At 39.0% G+C, this 14,857-nt stretch overlaps 1 long non-coding RNA gene across 1 annotated transcript; it reads left to right on the top strand.

The window, feature by feature from the left end:
• Positions 1–823: 823 nt before the first annotated feature.
• LOC112971794 lies at positions 824–9,434 on the top strand. Its single transcript, XR_003255464.1, has 3 exons — positions 824–905; positions 1,414–1,537; positions 9,302–9,434. It is a non-coding gene; the product is annotated as an uncharacterized LOC112971794 (long non-coding RNA).
• The last annotated feature ends 5,423 nt before the right edge of the window (positions 9,435–14,857 follow it).

Below are 14,857 nucleotides of genomic sequence, written 5' to 3'. Positions count from 1 at the left end.
CAGTTCCAAAGCTATGATTTTTTTTCAATACAAAACAATTTTTTTGTTCCATTTTTGGATTTGCACACATTTTCCTTCTGTCTCATAACTGCTCATGAGAGTGCCTTTGTCTCATTGACTTTTCCCTGAAAAGGCATTSTTCTCCATAACTTTCTGCCTTTGCCCTTGGATCAGGCACCCCTGGACCTTCAGACCTTGGAAACATCTCCTGTGGAACATGTCTGCCACAGAGTGGATTCTCAACAGAGCTAATTAGTCCATGCAGACTAAGATTTTTTTAACTTTACTATATGCTTCTGACTTGTGCAAAGTAAACATGTCCTCAGTAGAAAGCCTCAGCCAGACCCTTCCTCTACTCTAACTCTGAAGCTGCCTGCTTGATATTTTCTGGTGTCAGCTCATAAGGTTTTTTCTTTATTATTTTTATCCTGATATAGAGGTCACTGTCAAAATGATACTTTTTCCTCTGTCTTCACTTTTCCAGCTGCTGCTGCTTTGAATATCTGTTTGCACTGAAAGGCCACTAGAGGTGCTTCAGAAGAAGTCTACCAAAACTTTGGAGCCCTGGAGTTTCTCAATGAGGGCAGACCATCTTGTTAGTTATTGATCTTAATAACAGAGAGTTGCTATCGTTAATGATGACAAACAAGGGGAAAGATATTAAATCCTGAGCATCTAACTAAAAATATGAGGAGTAAACAGACTTCCATGCAGTGAATTTTATCCCACATATGTTAAATGAAATTCTTGTATATTCTCCCACAGCATCTGCTTCTGGGTACCCACAGAAACAAGAAACCAGAGGAGCCCATGTTTCAAGATGAAGCTCTGAAGTGTTTATGAAAGTTTAAAAATTTAGGAATCTTTCTCTTCACTAGAAGTGTGGAAAAGTGCTTATTCATCAGGTAAAAGGGTTTTTCCTCTATCTTTTACCCTGTCCAAATGGTCTTGTGGTCATCCTATTGATTAAAAGTAGCTGTCCATTTTCCTATCTGAGGTAAGTCCCTATTGTTAGAGAAATGAGGGCAAGCAGTGTGCAATGGTTTGGCTGGAGCTTTCGTAATAGGTCTCTGCCTGTCTGCTAGAGGTCCTTTTGATTTTCAGCACTCCAGGAAGCCAACTTGACTTAAATCGTAACATTGAAATTTAAATATGGGGTGGAAGGGGGGAGGGAAGAGAGAGGAGTGATTTATTTTAAGTACTTTGATTTTTTTTTTTTTWATAAGAGTTTATTATGGAGAAAGAAGAAGAAAAATGAAAGTTTGCATTTTTTTTTTTTTCCCCTCTCATCATCTGTGCAGTTTATCTGCTGMTAAAAATATTAGGGGTCCATAATGTAGCCTTTCAAATGTAAACCATGTTGTCTTTCTGTTTCCACTGCCATACTGTGCTTRTTAATTATATATGTTGCAGTAGCATCCAGAGGCCAGTATCAAGATCAAAACCTTGTCATGCACTTTGCTGTACAGTGACGTATGAAGACACAGCTTTTCTCTCTCCACTCCCCAAAGTCACAGCCCTTCACTGTCTTTTGGAGGTAACTTAATACACATTTTACAATATTAACTATTTAGCTATATTCATATATTGCCTCTAATCTGTTTCCACCTCAACCTATTGTCATTCACTGGTTAAATTCTTATGGTTATAAGAACAAAGATGAGATCTGAGGAAGTGCTTTAGGGAAGAAAGTAGTACAATGTGAGAAAGAGAGAGAAATCTGTTTTTTCTCTTTTTTAAATTTAATAAAAATTAAAAAAAGAACCATGAATTCTCTCTGCTACCTTCACTCTTCTAAGTGCCTCTGATTACATTGACTTAATCTTACTCCCCTCCCTTCTTTTTCTGCATTGTATAGTTTCTTCTCAACCTGTTAGTCTGCCATACCCTCATTTGTGTACAGCGGTTTTTCCTTCTGTATCCAGTGCTAAGTATGTTTCTTCCCCTTGAGCACTTTCATTTCCCTCTCCATTGCTCCCCCCGCCACTTGCCTGAGATTTTCAATCATCGTTTCATAGCAGTGGTCTCTGAACTTCCCCATGCTCACAATGCTGTACCTGCCACAGAAAGCAAAACCCATTACTTGATTCATTTTAGAAATGATTTTACAATGCGTCAAGATAAAAAGGCCTGGGGATATAAACAAGCTCAGAAATATTTCAAGATCAGGTAGACATAATTAGAACACAGAATGTTGATTAGATTGTTTCATTTTGCAACATAGTGAGTTTAATCATGTTGGAAATTGGTTACAGGATTTCTTGTGGAGATTAGATATTTCTATCACATTTTAGTCTCCTTTAATTACACAAATAAATATGGGTTGTTTACTTTTTGGCTTACATTTTTTTCTGTCAGCGTGCAGATGGTAACTAGGCCTATTGTTCAGCAGCCACACTAAGTGCATCCAGCTTCCTTGCAGCACCTGCTGGAAAAGGAGAGGTCACTGCCCTTTTTCTTTCACAGAATGATTAGTCCATTACTGGTTTCCCGATTCCACCCTCTCTGTGATCAAAGTTGTGTTCCCTTCTGTTTGAAATCCCAAACAGCAAAGTAGATGTCACTGCCTCCGGTCCAGGCTGGCAAAAGTGCTATTTAGGAAAGAAAGGAAGGAGGGTATCTCGATGCCCRAAGTGCTGGATGTAAGTGTTGGACTCAGGTACAGTTTGGTGCACCGACAGGGGCCTGCGCTAAGGCTGAATGTGGCAGTGTATCCTTCTGGTGAAACACGGTAGTCTATAGAGATGCCCTAGAAGTGAGTGTGATGACTGCACGTAGCTTATACATCCTTGCCTTCCCTGCTGGCAGAGCTGGTCCTCCTGCTCTTCTGGACCTGGCAGTGGTCACCTCTGTTCTCTGGTGCAGACATGCCCATACAGATGCACTGTGCCTCTTTATCACCAAATATCCAGTGAGGTAGGCTAGAATATGTAAATAACTTTCTAAGAAAACAGCAGAAAACATCTCAACACTTTCCCTTCCCCAGGAGTATGAGACTGTGGCTTCCCTGAAGGAAGCTGCCCTGGTGCTTGGCCATGTGTATCAGCTCCTGACTGATTGTTGYGTTGCCCCTGCTAGGCTGTGTCTGACTGTGTGTTTAGCACAGCTGGTTCCCTGGGAACACGTAGCAGAACTGTCCCCTGCCATCGCCACCAAAGAACTGCAAAAATGGCAATGAGCAACTGCTGGTTTATGAAGGCAGAGCTAGCGTGCGAATCCTTTGGGTCAAATTTTATAGCTTGGACCTACCAAGGGATTTGAAACAAACTAGCTGTGCTGTAAATGTTTATCCTGGGCCCCTGTGTCCAGGTTTAATCCTCATTACCCTTGAATATGGCAGGRGAAGTTTACAAATTTCAAGGAGATTCAATGAACCAAGTTGGGCCTCATAGTCTCACAGGAAAACACAAATTCTGTGTTTTCCCACTAGTCRGTCTCTGTGCCTCTAAAATCAGCTTCCCATACTGAGCTAGTCAGGTTCACATGCTCTCCTGACTACTTACCTCCTACTGTCCCTTGCACAGTTTATATGACATCAGTCCACAAGCTCAGCAGATACTACTTCTACAGCTATTAATAGTATCTACCCTTCTATAACACTAATTTCTTGATTGTAGGCTTTTTTTTTCATTTTTTCCTTTCCCTTAGCTCCACCCTGACGTGTCAAAAATGTCTTTGACACAGATCTGCAAGCAGTCTCCTCCAAAACTACAGGTAAAAATTATCTTGGGGGCAGATGGTACAATTTCCAAAATGTAGCATAACATCATGAAATGGATAACGTGGTGTAGTTATCCATCATGGTGGGGAATGTGCAATAGTAAATTGTCTGTCTTCTTGATTTTGGTCATTAGGATGCAAGGTGAGAACTGGCATTGTTCTTGAGAGACATCAAACATTCATGTTAAACTGTTCATGTTCCTGCCACAGAAGTCTGTTAAACTTTGGAGGGATTGAGCAATTTTTCCGTATGCCATCAGATGCAAATGGTGGCCCTGCATTCCACGTGAAGGTGTATAATGTTAAAAGTCAGTAGTTCTGTGTGTATATATAATCATATGGTGATACTGTCACTTTGAGCTTTTTGGGTTAGTATGACAGGGCTAGAAATTTTTTATTTCTTCACCCTATGTGTTGATTTTGAAAATTTAATTCTAATATGTACAGTGCTGGGTTCACTTTTGGAGAATAGGAGAATCTTTTCTTAAAGATAGGTCTATATGGAGAGGAGAAAAAGGGGGAAAAATTGAGGAGGAAATGGAAAAGTAAATTGTGTGATATGGAGTAGACAACACTGACGAGAAGTATGAACAGAAAGGATGTGGTAGTAGAAAGGCAAAGAGTATATTCAGATAGGTATATTTGAAACACAGAAAGAGGACAGATCCAATTAGAGGAGGTTTTAACAGTAAAATGAAAATTTTGATGAGTTGTTTAAAGACATGAATGGAGARCATGGTCCTCGCAAGGAGAGATCTGTCACTCTTTCTATTAGACAGTGACTGTTCACTCCTGCTTCCTTACCTTTTCTCAAATTGAAGGCTTTCTGTGGCAATCCTGCATTTCTTTTAACCAAACTTCTATTCCCTTGGTCACCTATAGCTCCAGCAACATCATTAAAACTTTCTGTAACTCACAAGCCTGTCTCTTACAAGTAACATCACCTTTCAAAAACAGTGGTCTTAAATTCCTGGAGGAAAAGCTTCATATAGCCAAATGAGCTTTGCAAAACAAAAAAAATAATTTGAGGTTCACAAAATCTCCAGCTTAACAAAGTTCCCCCATCCCTAGTTTATCTGTGGTTTGAAGAAACCAGTCAGGCAAAGCTGTTCAAATCTGATGCRGGGGAACCTGTAAAAATTCAACATAAAAAGGAGAGGCATTTCTCTATGCCCCAGCAAATATCAAAACATATTTGATAACACTGACTTAATGCAAGTGTGATAAACSAGTTTTTAGAATAACATTCTATATTAATCTCTTTGCATAATACATAGTAATTCCTTGAAAGTGTAAGTAATTCATGCAGGCGAAATAAACAACGCATAAGAGATGTAGTATACAGAAGAGATGAATATAGGGTGTGAGTGTCCCTTTGAGGTCCACGCTGTGCCATGTGAGAAAGCTCAGTCAGATACTCAGAGCAGAACCTTYTGGCTACATAAAAAGGCCAAGAAGCCTCACCCTCTTTGCTGTTTTAAAACTAAATGCCCGTATTCTCCTCAGTTTAAATGATGCTTTGCCCAGATTGAAATCAGAAGAATTCAGAATTTCAGGGTCCCTGGGATTAATGAGCTTTTACTAACCCATATGTGCTTTGGGTTGATAAAGCACTAAGTGTATGTTCTCCCCCGGGGTAAATTGTTCTCCCATCCAGGTCTCTTTTATCCAAAACCCCTTTTCTTATGAGTCCGGATCATGGAGGTGACAGTGAGTGACCAGATACTGCCAGCTATTCAGCTTCTCCCACCAGCAGTCTCTGGTCACAGTGGCAGGGTGCTCACCGGGAACAAAAGTTCAAAGTGTAAATAAAAATGAGGGATGGTTTGACACATGAGAACAGCTCCCTAATAGCAAAGTGGGTCACTGTGGCCAGTGTGTTAGGACATTCGAGAGGTTATATAAATCTCCAGTTTGAATGAAACATAGTGCCAAATGTTTGTCTGCAAGTCCTACATCCTGAGAAGTGGTTGGTTGCACTATCTGAATGGGAGTCAGGAAGCAAAAGAAGCTCCTAAGTATTGTTCAACATTATTAAATAATAGTAACAATACGTTGCAGTTCCACATCATTTTTAGTCTAGCAGTGTCAGAATGCATGACTATCCTTAATGAAAGCACACAATATAACCCTGAGATAGAAAATCCCTGTTCTTATTTTAGTGATGCAGATGATGAAGCAGAACTTGATAGTATAGTTGTCCCAAGGACATGTGCAGTGTGACTGTGGCAATGGCAGAAACATTAACAGGATTTTTCTGTTATAATCTAAAGATGGTGTTCCAAGAGACCAAGAATTAGACTCAAAGTTGAGGGTGGATCTGGGAGCCATGTTATACAAYGATTATAGTGATTCCTTCTCTCTTGCTATAGGCTTAATATTATTTAATGATTGTTTTACAGTGCTGCCCCAAGACTCTACTCTGTCAGGCTCCTTTCACACAATTGAAAAAAGATAATCCTTATCCAAAARCATAGGTTATAGACTGCACTTTATCTGTTATAATCTTAAAACAGATGAGACTTCCTTTAAAAAAAAAACAAAGGAAAAAAAAAACCAAATAGATGTCTGAATTTCAACCAGAACAAGAACACTGCATTTATTTTTTGTTTGTTTTTGTTTTTAATGCTCTTACAGAGAAAGGGTATACAGTATCTAACATATATCATCTGTTAATAAATGATATCAGGAAATAGAAAAGGTATACTAATGGTTTTGTCATTATCCTCATTATTCTGTTCCAATTTTGTCTGCAATGCAGACAAAAAACGCAGAATGTAAAGAAAGAGAAGGTGAGATTGATGGATTTTTTTTTAAATTTTTTATTATACTTTTTAAATCTGAGGTAAACGTCCTGAACAGTAAATCCCAACATGACAGATTTCATCAGGTCTCCGTATAATAAGCTTTCTCTTTCAATCTTAAAATGTCACAATCACGTAAACATTTTCAGTGTTCCCTCCTGTTTTCTAAACCCTTTACAAACCCATTATGATTTTAAAAAGATTTTATTTCTTACAACTATTACACAGAGAAGGTAAAACCAATTTCTTCATTTCCAGAAAGTTGAAACCTGAGGCAATTTCCAGAGTGTTTCAATTGAAACTTTTATGAAGAATATACACTCATTTGTTGCTGAACAAGAAAAAATGTAAAAGTGTATGCATTGTTTAATTTACAGAGTAAATAATGGCTATAAATAAAATTGTGCTACTTTAAATATTTAAAGTACATTAAAGAAAGTAAATAATACTACATTTTTCACTTCAGCAGCCGACAGCTGGCTGGCTTTAAATCTTTGCGGAAACAACATTTGTGGATGCTAGGAGCCTCCACTGTTCCATTTCAGCTAAAGGCAGGATTACTCGAGCTGTATTATATCCTCCATCTCATTTTCAGCTCTATTGCACCAATTATGCAGCCTGGAGGCTTATGGAGGCTTATATTGAGTTTCAGATAGATATAAGAAGGTAGTCTATATTCTCTGTGATAAAAATAGTCATTAATTACTGAGACTTGTAAACCGCTTAGCATCCTCCTTAATGTGGAACATCAGGCACTTACTTCATTCTATACCTAATCACCAAAAAAGAGAGGAGAAAAATACTTCATGAAGAATATGATCTTTCTTAGTTGCAATYGACTGCTGGAGTTAGAGGGATCTACAGAAAATGCTTAGCCACTTCAGCCTGAATTTGCTTTTCAAGGGCTGCATTGTTGGTGTCTATAAAATTGATTAGTGTTGATGCTGAAGGTGGCCTCTTCTGAGGTGCTCACCAATGTAGGCAGACACCCTCCTTAATCTGCACAACGGTGCGATTTCAGAGAAACAAAGTAGTCTTATCTAACGGGGAAAAATATTTTCAAGTAGGATGGTGYCTGACAGCGAGCTGACAAAAGCCATTTTAAACTTCCAAAAAGGACAAGGATGACAAAAAAGACTTGTTCAATTTTGTGCTCACATGAATAATGTACCTAGCAGTCCAAATATTAAATGGCTAATTATTATTCATGTTTGTTCACTTTTGTATGGTTGAAGGCATCCAATCAATAATAATTTAAAAACCTCATTCAAATCACATTTTAACCCCCTAATCTTCATATTGTAAACCAGTCAGAATAGACCAAGTCAGTCCTGACCAAGTGAGTAACTCCAGCTTTCATGATCTTTTTCAAGAACAAAGGATTCAGTCTGTTAAAGCAAAAACTCTTTTAACCTATCTATTTTTTATATTTATTTAACATTCATTTTTTTTCTTTATTTTGCAAAGTGTCCATTTTCAGTTTTTCCTTGATTCTCATGAGATGGATGATTTAAACACAGCAGCAAATGTTTTTAGGTCTTTTATGGCTTCCATTACCATAGTCTGCAAGTGCCTCTCAGTGTGCACATAATTCATCCGCACAAGCAACTGCTTATGCAGCTGGGAAACAATACTCATTCAACTCCGCCTGGAAACTGATACACATGGAAACTGAAGATTTGTCTATAGCATGGTCCCCAGAAGTCCTAGGCCCCCGAGTTACGTGCCTCAGCCTCACACCAAGTCTGCATAAGGACAAGGCTTTGGGACGAGTCTCTCCACTCCCTGTGAGTTTCTGTGGTGATGAAGCCGGGACGCCAGGGCTGGCCAGGAGCCAGAGGTAACTCCTGCCAGGTCACTGGCTGGAGGATGGAGGACACTGGTTTAGGGTAGGTAGGAGCTTGTCTGTGTTGCAGTCAGCTGCCACTCRTGTTTGTAAATGATAGTCTAGGTACTTCATAAAACTTTGCTCAACTTCTAAGGGGGGAAAAAAGGAGTATGTAATTTACTCAAAGGAAAGTCCTCAGATTTTACACTAACAAGGAGAATCACAAGCTTCTTTTTTTTATCTAGAGATGATGGTATCTGGAGAGAATGGTATCTAGATTAATATTGGGCTAATAAAAGGTAACATCACTGCTAAATACTTTCTCACTTGCATCCTTAAATTGCCATGGTTATGAAACCACTATCAGGACATAAGTTTTTGCAATTGAATTAGTTAATATGGATTAACTGGCAATCAGTTGGAGTGAGTAAAAGAAGAATCAGACTCCAAACCAACAGTACTAAATCCTTCAGGAACAAACAAAAACAAAATCCAAAACTCATCTGAGATATAAACTCTGGAAAATGGAGTTTAAGGCTACTTCCTTTGATCACCTTGATGGAAGCAGGTGCTGAACCACTGATTTTTTTTTTTCTTTTTATACTGTACTAATGTTTACATATTACAACAACCTCTAAGAATCCTATTTGTAAACTGTGAACTTGATTGTATTTAGGAGCCCCTCCCCATCCCCCCACCTTCAATCTTCCACAGCAACATAAAGCCTRTGGATAAAAAGATGTTGTGATCTAATTCAAAGATACGTGCTCTATCTTTGACAAAAGACAGCCTGTTTTTTGACAGGAGGCTAATTTGGGGGGAAAAAAAATCCAAATAGATCATTTCAACTTCCTTTTAAATTTTTTTCTTCTCCCCATCTTCTGCTTAACAGTGATGACAAGACCAAAAAGAGTCTGGCTCACTTGTTACTGTATTTGTCTATGTTTAGGCTTGTACCTCTAGTATCTGAGAGATCTTGGTGGTGGACTATCCAAATACTGTGCAGGACTGCTGAGTTTCTGTGATCAGGCAGCTGAATTCAGCCTGTAGGGTTGAAAAGTATCACAGACACCGAGGCCTGAAAGGAGGTAAGGTATTTCAACTTATTAACTGTTTTCAGTCAAGAGTATGCTTAGCACTTAAAAGAAGCAAAGAAAAGCTTGTGCTGACCAAGAAAGATCTCTGCATCAATAGGGGTTTACTATTTTTTTCCCCCCCCTCAAAATATATTTTTATCTTTTTAATTTTATCCAGTATTTTCCATGACCTTCATATCTGTTGCAAGCAAACAATCAGTATTCATCRCATTTTCCATTAGATTTGTTTGCTATTATATGTTGGTTCTAAAATTACAGGTCTGATCTAGCTTTAATAAAAATTTTTTCCTCTCTGTTCTCAAAGTATTACAGATTGTCATGAGTATRCACCAAAAATATTTGCAGTGCTGCAGAAAGAAGAAATAGGCTTATTAAAAAAATAACTTCCTTATTTAATTCTTTCTTAATATTCCKTTATTTAATTTTAATAGCAAATGGGACAACCTGCAATGCAGATTTTATACCTTTTATACACTAATTTACTCTTGAAATTTTTCCAATTTACTGCAACAAGATAATTGTACTGACTGTGTTATGGTGAGTGAAAAAAGATTAGGGTATGTAGCATTCCAATGTTTTTGACAGCCTGATGTATTGCAACTTGAAATGTACAAGTCCTTTCATTGTAATTCTCTCTTGCTCATTAAAACTAAGAACAAGGTTTAGCACTGGGACCACTTTTCTTGGCTGCTTTTAAGGAAAAGCAGAAATAAGCTGCTTGCACTGGTGACACAGATCCCATTCACGTGTTCAGACCTGTGACCTAAAGGCCAATTTCTTCTTTCAGTTTCATCCTTATTTTCAGTCTGAGACTGAAAGAAAATGAGGATGGAGAGGATCAAGTGGCACCTCCAATATTTGTGGAATCAGATGATTTAGTATTCTCTGTTGACTACCATGCAAGTGTAAAGGGCTGTAACTGCCTCTGCAACAATTATTCTCACGAGGTGCTAGCTCAGGAGAAGGAATTACGTGTGCTTGCACCTGGCAGAGAGGATAAGACCAAATCCAATAAGCTTYATCTAATCTGACCATTAAACGCACTCCACAGTGCAACAGGGGCCCTTTGTCACCCTCTCAGCTGGGCTGGGGAGCTGCTATGTAGCATGCTCCTGTACGGTTTGCAAGCTGTGTAGAAACTGGAGGGATRGAGAGCAACAGGGGTTGGTATATGTCTGGGTTCTTTCCTCAGAAGAGGGTTAGGCTGTTGTTGAGGCCCAAACTTATGTCTGGGGCTGCTGAAGTCCCCCAGTGTTGTGCCTGTTTTGATTTAGCCGTCAGGACCTGATAAAGCAACGTCCTTGGGTGGGTTTAAATTCTGCTAATGGGCTAAGTCCTGTACAGAAGCACAAGAAATAGGTAACTTGCTTCATAGCAGCTCCTTTYCTCTGTTCTTGGAAGTATACCTTGGTGTTTGATAGAGTTTTGGTCATGTTCACCATAATTCAGCAGGGATAACAGAACAGGAAACTTCATACAAAAGGAAAGGAATGGGTTACACACATAAAAGGAAGTTCTGGAAACAAAGGAGTATTCCTGTCAAGTGTTTAAACAGTCTATACTCCTTTAGTTTCTGTATGGTAAAATAAGTGATGATAGTTCTGCCATGCACCCTTGTATCTGTGGGTCTGACAGATCACTCCCATGATCTCATACTCCTTGTGTCACTCATGTACCTCCATAGGCATAAGGAACTGATGAGATGCATGGTAGTTCAATACAACAAAGTAAGAGGTGGACTATCATTCCAGTGGATAAATGTCTCAATAAGTCAATCTGACTTCTGTCGTCTGAGTTTAATATCTACTGTATACCAGCCAAACCAACCTTTTAGATTTAATAGGACAAACTCTTGACTTTGTGAAAGTTGCAGTTCACTGGGCATTATTCCAGCAAGCATCCATTTTCAGCACTGAAATGACTTTCAGAATCAAACAATGCTTTGCATCTCTGGTTTTGACTAAGACTACACTGCATCCGTTACCCTATTAAAATTTAAGGCTAAGTAAATGTGACTCTTCTCTCTCTCGTTTTATCATCACTGATAACAGATTTGTGGTTATAAGGGTAGTGTCCAATGGCAGATTTTCACATTATGCAGTAGTGTGAGAACTGTCTGAGCACGGGAGATTTTAAAGCTGGTGATGTATCTTTTCTCTTGGCAGAAACGCATGCATTTCTGCACTTTCCTGGCAACAGACTCTGAGAGTTCTAGTGATGCACTGGAGGCTCCTGGATTACATTTTAAAATGTCCTGTGAAAAAAATAAGATGCCAAAGTTGTCTACCTACTGTGCCAAATTAATACCTGGAAGCCAAACTAAGGCATTCTTAAAAAGTTACATCATTTAATCAAGGTGCAGTATTTAAAGCCTAGTAAGGGGTTATGGAGCTGAACAAATTAAACAGTAAAACAGTTTTATTGTGAATTAGGCTGACAGAGCTTTGCTGTAGACCACCTGGAACAGAAAGCTTTGCATTTTGCCCTAAAGACTGTGAATAGTTGGGCTTTAAGTTCTACTTAAAGCTGGGCAAATAACAGGAAAAATGATTCTCAAATATTTGGGGTGATTTAGAATGTGAGACAGCTAACCACACTTTCCCTTTTTATGATTTTCTCTTCACAGATATTTTTGGGAGTGAAATTTTATTTGTACAAAAGTCTGAGAGATGGATTTTCAGTTTGTAAGCTGAAATCTGTTTCATAGTAAACCAAATCCATTTCAGGTAAAAGTGGAAGTAATAGATTTCTGGTTTTCCGATTCAATTTGTCAAAGGCTTTTCTCTCTCTTTCCCCTGCTCCCTCCCTCTCTCTCTGTCTTTCCCCTGCTCCCCCTCACTCTTCACTAGGTAAAACATGGACTAAAAATGGGCAAGGAAATCCAAATCCTTGCTGTCTTAACCACCAGCATTGCACAACTTCATGTACCTAAGCAATTTAATATCTCCAATAATGAGACAACATCTATAATATTTAGCTTTTTAAAATAATTCAGTCTGTCCACTATATTCTTCTTCCCAGGCAGAACTGTCTTGATGGACTGATGAGGACACAGWGTTGATAGCAGTGTGAAACTTGCCCTTGGATATCTACATGACATCTAGGAGGATCTGTTTAAAGAAATTCCCTCTTGTCCTTCACATCACACTGCCCCAGATGATATTTTTGTGTCAATGACTAAGAAAGATATATCAAAAAAGTGGGTTTTTTTGTTTTGTTTTAATCAATCAAAGGTTCATTGAAATACATCCTGCCAGAGATTCAGTGAGAAGATATTGTTGCATGCCTATATGTATTTCCCTCTAATTTTTCAGGGAGGGCTGTTGGGAGATCTGGTTTGTCATGACAACACTGATGAACAGTGGTCTCCAAAGACCACCATATTCACTCAGTGTATACATACCATTACTATGCAATGCTTTTCCAGCACTGTACCATGACTGTGCCTCAAATTCTGCACCCTGAACCTTAAGCACCAGTATGTTACAAATGAATGAGGAGCTGTACTCCTGATTAGGACTGGACCAAAAAATCAGGTCGGTGCCCTGGCACAGACTTGGCCTTGCAGACGAGGCAGGAATCCCCCTGCGGTGAGTCCGTGCACAGGGAGGGCCTGGAGCCCAGTGCCGGGACACCACGGGCGCTCCCTGCAAGAGGCAGCCTGGGCCAAGCTGCTCCCTCAGCCAGATCAGAGGAGGAGCCTGTGTTAAATAGAGCCTTCTCTTGGACCAGGGATTTTAAAGCTGATCAGTTCACCAGGTACACCCATTAAAAAGTTGTACTTCTGCTGCAGAGAGTCCTGATGGGGCCAGAAACGTGTACCTCGGTCAGGAAGTGCTGGAGGATAACAGCTTATTTGATTACAATAATCCAGACTTCTACCCAGAGACATTTAAAGGGGCTCAGGAAGACATATATTTGGAATATCTTAAAAGCAAAACAAAACAAAAACCAACACCCCAAATTTTTTAATCTGTTAGCCTAGTTTCCTTTAATTGTCTTTGCATCCATCTCTTTCCTCTGTGAATGCACTTAAATATAATAAAGCATATCATCAAGAACAGGGAGAGGAGAAAAATATCCCAAGGTGACCCTCTAGAAATAGCAACATTGATTCTTTAAACACAATTCACATGCAAGTCATAGGCCAAATGTTGCTGACATASGAGCTCTAAATAATTACAGGCTGCGATCAGATTCATAAAAATAAAAGTATGTTTGTGAACAATTCATTTACTAAATTGTTCGCTGCACGTAGCCTATTTGCAGGACAAATGGCAGAGGCATATGTTTAGTAGAGACACTACGTAAGAGGAAATGGCTTCTTTCAGTAGCAATGAGAAAATCTTGACTTGTGGTGAACATGAGAGGAAAATGTGGCCAAATTAATGGCGAGAGTATTTTTCATAAGTGTAATAGTACTGGACCTATTGCAATATTAGCATCCAGCTCGACTCTTTCTATGACTAACAATTACGCAGATAGTTCTAAGAAAATCRGGTCACATTGAAGTTCTCCATTATTTTCAGGTGGATGTAATTTTTTCATTCCCTGTTTTTTTCATCTGGCTACTGAGTGAATGTTGCATCCTTCTGAAGGAAAGCAGCATTATACAAAAAGATGTGGTAGATTTCAGTATGCACACAGCACTTTAGCTCATCCACATTTAAAACAAATAATTAAATGTCTGTGTAATTCTTAACTACTTGTACCTTATTCAGACTAAGTTTTACAGTTTGAAATTAATATTCAATACGCACATCTGGAAAACAACAGAAGGGCTAGTAAAATTGATTGCAAATCTAATACTCCTGTAGCCAGCACAGCCTCCAGCTAAAGAGCAGCACATACACTAGAATCAGCTAGTTCTTCTGCTTCCTCCAGCATCTATAGCTCTGGGTTATAAAATACTGAACTGCATTTTAAATACTTTGCCAAAATGAGCTATTAGTGCGGTGCTACAATCATTTGAAAGACTGAGGGAGTAATCCTATCTGTCTTTCATCTGAAAACCTCTACTGAAGTTGTTGGAAATTCTTTGAATTAGGACCCTACTCAGTCCTGTACATACAAAGACATCTAGCCATTGGATTCAGTGATTGAGTTCACAGAATCACAGAATCACAGAATCGCTGAGGCTCCCAGATACCTCTGTTTTTTGGCACAAAACTCTTAGAAAGTTCCCCTTTACGCTGGTTTCAAAAGTTCATATTTGGTCATCCTAGCTATAGCTGGCAGACAGCGCATGAGTGTTTCCGTCTTTTATTTAGCTCAGCTTTTGTCCTTCTGTCATGTTGCTAAGTGCAGCATCGGTGAACAATGAGTGCTGAGAGGGGCTGAGAGGTTAGTATGCAAAAGCCGCATATTATGCATCACCAGGCAATGATCCTTGCTCTGTCAGAGGGAAT

Source organism: Apteryx rowi, unplaced genomic scaffold, assembly GCF_003343035.1.
Source record: "Apteryx rowi isolate R43461 unplaced genomic scaffold, aptRow1 scaffold_1115, whole genome shotgun sequence".
Taxonomy (NCBI): Eukaryota; Metazoa; Chordata; class Aves; order Apterygiformes; family Apterygidae; genus Apteryx; species Apteryx rowi.
Note: the sequence above shows the minus strand (reverse complement) of the source record. Positions and strands in the feature narration are given on the sequence as shown.